General features: G+C 39.4%; 1 non-coding gene across 1 annotated transcript; it reads right to left on the bottom strand.

Moving 5' to 3' along the window:
• Positions 1 to 802: 802 nt before the first annotated feature.
• LOC123809074 lies at positions 803 to 965 on the bottom strand. Its single transcript, XR_006783946.1, has one exon. It is a non-coding gene; the product is annotated as a U1 spliceosomal RNA (small nuclear RNA).
• Positions 966 to 9,121: the final 8,156 nt, after the last annotated feature.

Raw genomic sequence — 9,121 nt, 5'->3', positions numbered from 1 at the left:
AGCAAAAATCTCCACTTGGATAAAAACTGAATATAACATTGCTCTGATACAAGCAATTGCCATAAATAGTCATTATATTTTGCTTAATACAAGTATGCCTATCTCCTTTTTTATGGAATAGGTAATGTCTTTATGTGATACCAATTATTAACACTTTAGAATGGATTAATAAGATACTAATTTTTCTATTTCTTATAAGACCTGGAGAAAATAAAACAAAGGAAAATAAGATTAAATGGGAAGGAAAATAAGGCTTAGAAGAATTGTTCTCAAACCACACTGTGCATTTCAGTCCCCTCATAAGGCTTTTAAATATAAAAATGTCCTGGTCCCCACCTATGGCATTTCTGATTTCACTGGTCTAGGGTAGGACTGAAGCATTTTAAAAAACTCTCCTCGTGATTCTCGCATGCATTCAGGAGTAAAACAATGGCTCAGAAAAAGGAGAAGTGATGTGCAAAAGGAATGCTATCTCCATTAGGGAAGTCTCCAAAAGCTTTAGAACCTGGGGTAAGAAGCCCAAGAAAAATTAATTTGGCAGTGACTGTCAGGGGTGAAACACAGAGGTCTAGTATAGTTGATCAAATTCCCTGAATCAATGACTGAAAGGGAAGTAAATGATCAGCTGACACTCAGAACAACTAGAACAATTTTCATCTGGAAATAGCCAAACTCTGTACACATAAGACAAGTCCCCAAACCTTCCTATCCTCCGCCCCTGGAAAATACCTTTCTATTTTTTGTCTCTATATTTGACTGTCTCACAGACTTCATATAATTGGAATCATGCGGTATTTCCTTTCAGGGGAAAGCCCCAACGCTGTCCCCCACTACCACAAATTATGCAGCCGAGGTTCCTACATTAGGGGAAATCGTAGGGGTCAGCACATCCGGAGTGCATCCAGATAAGCCTCTCCCTGTGAAAACCACCTTTGGGATCAGTATCTCCCCTGCCAGGTCTTTTTGTGGCTGATTTGTTTTACTTAGCATAATGCCCTCATGGGTCATCCGTTTGGTAGCGCATTGCCACCCCTGCCCACAGGATTTGCTGCCCAAAGATCACACACTTTTCAGACACAGTTCCTTCCCAGCGCTAGGGTTGTCCACTTTTTATAGAGTGAAGACCCAGAAGAAATGAGAGCTCATTGCTTTTATCACGGGTTATCCAAGAAATTTAGTGCAGCATCTAAAAGGCAATGTAGCCATGCTTCCTATCACATTGAGCAATTTCATTGGATCTAAGTTGAATTTATCTCAGTGCTCAATTTAAAATAAAAAATAATGAGAAGGATGTATGAAGTTGTCAGCCAAAGACCTGATGTGTCATCTTCACTTGTTAACCATTCATTTGATTCTGTGACGTCTTACTGGAAAGTGCATGCCTTAGCTCCATTTTTGGTTTTGATTCCAGGGTGCATTGTTCATAACCCAAGAGAATCTGAGAAGTGCAAATTAACAGATCCACCTCAGGTATGCACTTCAAAATGAAGATGAAAGTCATATGGGTATTAGTAATTTTTGTGTCACCAACTCACTCTGGGAAGAGGAAAAGGAGACTCGTGGAAAACTACTAAAGGACATTTTTTGGTTCCTGGGTCCATATGCCCAAATGGAGAAGCTGACTGAACTTACAAAGAACTACCTCCTACCCTGCTTTGGTGGGGTAGTTGGCTGGGACATCATCTCATATACCAAAAAGGTGGCAGATGGCATCCCCACTCAGTGCGCATACTTAGGTTCCGGGTTGCGTCCCGGTAGGGGTGCGTATAGGAGGCAACTGATCTCAGTATTGCTCTCTCGCGTCTATAATTCTCTCTCTCTCTCTCTCTCTCTCTCTCTCTCTCTCTCTCTCTCTCTCTCTCACTCTTTTCTTTCTCTCTGAAATCAACAAACACATCTTTAGGTGAGGATTAAACAAGCCCTACATATTATTTTTAGATATATTTAGATAGTGGACATCTATTTTTTTCTGTAGGTTACTACAAATATTAAAATAGTTATTGTTTCACCCGTTTGGATTTTTAGGTAAAAATAAAACAAAAACAAAAATTAAAACTAACATTGTGATCCAGATACTTTCTCAAAATGATCTAATACATGGATATCCAAAAGTGAAGATTTTAACTTGGTTTAACTTAATGCAGTGTTTACTGGGATACTAGCAAGATGGTAATGTCCTCTGGTGTTTTTATTTCTTTTATGTTTTGATGTTTAGCTCAAGGATCAGAATTAGAGCCGCTGAGTTGTGTATTTTTTGTAATGACTTATTTTGAAATCTATCTTACTAATTCTTGAGCTCAAAGTAAAACTAACGACAATTATATTTTTCAGACACCTGCTTGACCAAATCCTCTCAAGAGACTAAAAGAGAAACATCCAAAATAAAAATAATGGTGAAATAACAATATTTTAAAAAGTTTATAGTTTACTTGCCACATTGGGTTAAAATATCTGGGTAAATTAGTTTTAACTCAAGTAGCTGACTTTTATGGAAAAAGTGACTGATATTCTTATCTTTTTCTTAGCACTTATTACAATTAAATCTTTTTTAAGTTTTTCTTTCTTAGATTTTATTTATTTATTTTCAGAGAGGGAAGGAAGGGAGAGAGAGAGACAGAGAGAGAGAGAGAGAGAGAGAGAGAGAGAGACATCAATGTGCGGTTGCTGGGGGTCATGGCCTGCAACCCAGGCATGTACCCTGACTGGGAATCGAACCTGCACAATTAAATCTTTTTGACCCAACTATAACTGGTTTGTATCCATTTCCCAGATAAGAAATATGAAGCAAATGATTCATGTAGATTGTGAATCAAACCCAGATCTTGTTACAAAAACAAGGTAATTTGAATTTTAGTATTTTGCCTCAAAAAGCAAACCCTCCTAAGAAACTACTGTTACACCTGAACTTTTAGTTTGTTTCAAAACTTGAACTTCAGAATTTGAAGTGCAGTACTACATGAAATGTATTTCACAGATCTCCCTCAGATTATGTTGTAAAAAAAAATAGCATAGTTCAGCTGGGTTTTCAGAAAACTATAAAATGTTGCAAAAGTCACACATATTCATACACTGGTAACCTAGTGATGATTTTATTTATTTATTTTATTAAGGAAAGGAAGCAAAAGCAAAAATAAAGACCTAGTGAGATCTTACCATTTCTGTGGCAGGCACTTCCACACATGTCGTCCAAACTCCTGGTCACAGCACCATGTAAGGTGGAGTTACCTTCATATAGAAATGAACACAAAACAAAACAAACAGAACCCTGAGGATCAGAGAGTATTTATTTGCAAAGCTTCAACTTAAACTAAGTTCTCATTCCAAAACCTTTGCTTTCTCCATGTCTTAGAATATGAGTGAATTTCCCTGAACACTTAGTGTTGGTGGAAATTACAGAGAAATCTCATCCAATTTTTTTCATGTTATACCTTTTATAAAGTACCAATCTAAATGCTTCTCCAAAAAAGGAGAAAATGTGCTTCAGATGATGATGAAGTATTCAGTTTTTAGCAAAGTACAGAAATATTCTTTTGAAATTTCCCATTGTATCTTGCTTCTCAATATACACTTCTTAAAATCTTCATTCATATTTTAAATGAAGGTCTATTAATTTCCCTTTTTTTGGCTGCAAGTTTACATGAAATTATACCAGACAAAGACTGTGGGTTTCTAGATTAATCTATGGTTAAACAATAGTATTACATCAGAATTTTCAGAGACTTTCACATTATTGCTTTCATCAAGATATCATTTCAACCCCTAGTTCAAGGGCAGTAGATGCAGGGCAAACTTTTTTCTCTGCCCCCACTACAATTTAGCTTTGACCTCAGCAGATGCATTTTAGGGCATAAGGACAAATGAGCAGGGTCTCATTTAATGAAAGGCAGAATGCTGTGATAAAGTCCACATGGGGTAGAAATGGGAGGGGAGTTGACATTTTTACAGAATAATGATGATTAATAAAAACAGACTCTCTGCTCCCCCGGTCTCATTCTGTATACAGATTCAAGGCTAGGACCCATGATCTTCTTAAATTTATTGTCTATAGACAGAAATATAGCAGAAGCTTTCAACACAAATGTATCTCATTACAGGGGAATTCTTAACCTTATGAAATGTTAACGTTATCAAACAAAATAGCTGAAAGAGCAGGTAACTGAGTTTTATTTAGTGGTGCAACCTCAGGCTAAGGTTGCAGGAATTAGCAGAGTGTTTAAGGTTAAGCTGAGAATCAGCTTTCACAAATGTGTCTAAGACAATACAAGATGCATATTTACAGAGGTTCAGACTGTGCATTCCTTGTATCTTAAAGCAAACCCAGTTAAAACATTTTATGAGTTTGGAGAAGAGGGAGACAAAAGCATGGGATATGTAAGATGAAATAACATCCTGAATGTGATTTTTGTTTCTTCTACTATATAATCTCAGGCCTGGTACAAAGTTCCTATGTTGTTGAGTCCATGCTTAGTCCCCATCTCTTCTACCAGGGCTACTCTTCTTAAAGCCACTTTATTGAAGAATGGTTGCCATAAAAAGACTGTACGTATTTTATGTACACAACTTGATGAGTTCAGGGGTAAGTATGCATTTGTGAAATTATCCTTCCAATCTATGCCATAACACTATCACCTCTAAAGCTTTTCTCCCTCCCTTTTATGTGTTATTATTTTTGTATGTGTGATAAGACCATTTCATATACTGACTACACTCTTAGCCATGGTGACTCTTTGAAGAAGTTCACTGTGCAATGAATGAATAGGCAGCCAAGTGAGGGACCTGGTTCACGTGTACTCATTGAGTCATTCTGTCCACTTGGTTTAGTGACACCTTTGCCTTGGATGCTCTGTGGTGGGCATTGATGTTTAGTCCAAAGAAACTCATGCTTTTCTTCCCAAATGCCTTTTTCCTAGCTCTTATCACTAGCCCTCCAATCTTGCTTTTCTAGCCAGGTCCTTGGCCAATCAGCTGAGCCATTTGAACCATCCCAGAAGTTTATTAGAAGAAGACCTTTGCCGCTGTGCTGACATATCAATAAATTCTCCCTTAGGCTGTTTTGTACAGTGCTGCCCCCACACACTTTGTACCAGGACCCTTTAGATTTACTGCTGGGTTACCCTCTCAGTTCCATGGTGCACATACTGATGTGTCCTACAGATCTTTTGGTAAATATCTCCCTTCCTGTAACAGGCCCAGATGTTCCCAATTGGGTTTGCTGAGCTGTGACTCTGATTACAAGTATGCTTCACACCAGGCAAGATGACAACAGGTACTCAGCAGGGAAAGCATTGTCCCTTAAGGCATTGGTTAATCATCAGGCAAAGGGAAGGACTTATAAATTCTTCCCAGTCCAGTGGTAAGCTGTTTCCGCAGACCCAGAGGTGAAATGGGGGATTCAAGGTTCTTGAAAGCAGGTAATTCCCCTTTCCATATGTCCACACATCTAGTTTGAGAGGCATCTCCTGCCTCCCAGGGTCCTGTACTTAGTGCACTTGTTAGCCTTAGAGTTCAGCTTTTCTGATCTTTCACTGGGTCTGCTTAAGAACCTGCAGATGATAGATTCTAATTTATTCCAAGGAGTCCTTATGACTTTCACGCTGTGTTCTAACTTGTTGATTAATAGATCTAAGCCCGTTAATTTTTCTTTTCTTAGAATCAATGATGCTTACTAGTTCTATCCCATCTCCTATTATACAAGAACATTGCACCAGGCAGTGCATCCGCTCCCACCTGTACCCAATGTAGCAAGCATGTGAAATTAATTCCTAGCAATTATACAGCTACAGCGTATTAGGGATGTTAGAGATGATCAGACTCTCAAAACTCCTCCCACAACCAGTAATGAACCATAATTGCATCCATCCAGTGAGAAATCAACTCCAGAAACCCATGTTTCATATATACTACATAGAACAACTCCAGGTAGCCACTGTCTGAGGGCAGTTTTCCTAGGAATAACATCTGAATAATTGAATCTTATTGAAATGTTTTCTCAGGGAGTGCTCTCAAGAGAAGGGAATGAAGAAAGCAGGATGAGACAGGGGCGGAAGGTATATAATAATGTAGTCTTAACTGAAGATCAGCTTTGGTATGATCCTATAAGAAAACTCTAGACTCTGAAGCACAAATTACAACATACAATAACATCAACATTGTGTGCTCTCTAGGTATCAGCAAAAAATTTTGATAAAAGTCTAAACAGTAAATGTTTCGGGTGGGGCTATTATTTAGTACCCTTTGAAACTGCTCTGCCATTGTGATGTGGACAACCATGTATAGATACATCAGCATGGCTGTGTTGCAATAAAGCTTTATCCACAAAACATGTCATGGCTAAGATTTTAATTCCAGGCTAGCTACAGTTTGCTGTGTCCTGCTCTAAGGAAACAGGGCTGCCATTTGGCTGAAGAGAATTCCCCAAAGAGTGTAACTGTGTTGGCCAGCTTTGCCCATGGTTGATGGGCCTAATACACTGACAATAAAGGAGATCTGGGTAGGACACCATCAACATTCACTCTAGGAATACCAAAGGAAGCTGAAGCAGTTACATTGTAACAAACCAAAATGGTGGTTTGGCTGCCTGTCACCACGAAAGCCAAACTCAGGAGGCAGATGTTGGTGCAAAAAGAAAGAAATTTTATTCCGATGCTGCATAATCTACGAGAATGGCAGACTGCCATCTCAAAGCCCATCTCCTCAGAAATACCAAGACAAAAGCCAGTGTCCAGAGATCCTGCTTCATTTTAAAGTACCGTCCTTTGGAGGCTGCTAAGTGGGCATAGTCCACATCCAGGTAGCATAGCTTGTTCCAGGCCACTGTCCATTGCAGGTTCCCTCCTGGAGCCAGCCATGCAGCTGCTAGGAGAGAGCTGCAAATCACACGTATTCCCAGGAGAAAGCATACAAACACATCAGTGAGAGCAGTGCCAGGTTGCAAGCGAGAAAAGCCTCTCTCCTGATGGCCATGGGCCACATGACTGCTAAGGTTATGTGACTACTGAAGCCATGTGGCCCATGGAGAGAGAAGGCAAGTGCACTGTGCAAATGCAGGTCACAAGCTAGAGCTCCTTTGCTCCCCTGGGATTCTATTAGCTTGGGTGTGGGGCAAACTAGGCACTTTTTCAAAATGACCAATCACCTTCACAAACTTTCGTGCACTTTGGGTGAGTTCACCTCCCAACCAATCACTTTTCCCCCCAGACTAGACAAACAGGCCCCCGTATTTGGTCCAGCACATCCCCCTGTACCATGTTGACTTCTGTGGCACATGTACCTGCCTTCCCCTGGTCTGACATCCAATCTGGCACTAGAAGGGGTCAGGGCTTTTTCCTATCTAATTATCTTGCTAGGTTTTCAGGTGCCCCATCTAAGAACCTCATTTTGCCACCATCTTGGCCAATGGGGGAGACTCCCCAACACTCTGACTGACTGTTTTATAGCAATAAGATTAGCAAAGGCGTGAAGGCAGGTCCCAGTTCTGTGTGTGCAAAGAACTACCATCAGTTTGGAATTAAATATGAGCAGTAAAAGATAAAGCTCGAGAGCTACATAAAAAATAGAAGCACATTGCATAGAATTATAAGAACATTGACTTTGCCTTATAGGAACTGGCAAGCTATTGGGAATTTTAAAGTAGAGAAGCAGAATTATCTTTCCACTGATGATACAGGAGCCACAGTCTTTGTTGCTAAATCCATCTCTCCAGATAGAGATTTAGTCATTTATCATCTGTAGCACTTAATAAAACTTGCTTTTTCAATTCTTTCAAAGCTAATGTGTGATGATCTAGACCCAGCTTTGATGCTGCCTGCTGGTGGTGGCATGCACCCTTGAAGTGACTTTCCAGCAGTGAAGTGGTATTTGTGTCTTTGATCAATATGCCACCCCCCCACCCCATGCTTCTTTGGAACAGAGCAGATGTTTGAAAGGTGTTTCTCTGGATGTGAGGGTAAAGTTTATGACCATGAGACGTAGGCATTCACCACTTCTAACTGAAGCCAAGTGGTCTAGCTGTAAGCCATACCTTGGTCTACTCAGTCCATGCTTTGTCTGTAATCCAAGTAATTTTCTCCCGAACCTCAGAGAACCATCTGTTCAAATCAGAGTTGCCATAATGCAAATGACCTCTTAGGATTTTTTTTTAAACAGAATTCCAAAAAAATACAACACTTCCTTTCCTGTGACTTCCTTGGCTAAACCCTTCATATTTCAGTATTTAGGCCAAAGCCAAGGGAGAGAAGTAGTTCACTGAAAGCCTTGTAAGAATACTCTCTTGTGCATGTGCAGGCTGGTTTAGGATAGCATTACCCCAAAGGAAGGACAAACAGATATCTTAAGCTTAAGATGACAATTACTTGAACAAGGAGAGTCTCAGTGATAGAATGTTGACGGAGCCAACCAACTCTCTAGAAAGTGGCAGACAATAGTGTGGCCTCTGATGAGGAGATCAAAGCCTGACTTTTACTCCTTTTTTTTTTGTACTTTCAAAGTATCTACAAAAATGTCTACTACCTTTCATAGTAAGAAACAATAAAATGCCTTTTAACAAAGAAATTACTTTAGTTTACCTAAATCACTTCCCTAGCCTAAGCAAATCCCATCTTCACAAGCCTGTGGTAGGCATGGGTACTGGAAAGTTATCAACATGCTCTGATACTTATGTAACACCTTTGCTCCAGAAGGGTGACTTCAGGTCTTTATGGTGTACTAGAACAGGAAGAGCTTTATTCGCCATTCTTTTGGAGCCTTGAGGTCCTGTAAAATTCTGGCATATAATAACACTGTGCTGTACAGACATCAGCCCTTCAACTGCTAAACTGTTATTTCTGGAATAAACAATGAAAGTTTTTCCTTGATGTAGAGCAATGCAATATTCAATATCATGCGTATTGACAGAGAATAGGGTTTTCAGTAACCAAAATGAGGCGTTCTCTGAGAGTTATGGATGAACATTATATTTGTAAATTTGTGTTGGGTATCAAGGTCTTGAAGAGCAAATTTAGGATATTTACAGAGCATGTAACAGGTAAAAACATCACAAAGAATCACTAAAACTGTATATAATATTTACCTGATTACCATATTAAAAATAGATGCTATTTAATAGTGAACACAGAAAAAATGG

The sequence above is a fragment of the Phyllostomus hastatus genome, unplaced genomic scaffold, assembly GCF_019186645.2.
Source record: "Phyllostomus hastatus isolate PE091 unplaced genomic scaffold, TTU_PhHast_1.1 phas_scaffold_501, whole genome shotgun sequence".
NCBI lineage: Eukaryota > Metazoa > Chordata > Mammalia > Chiroptera > Phyllostomidae > Phyllostomus > Phyllostomus hastatus.
This window is presented reverse-complemented; position numbering and strand designations above follow the sequence as displayed.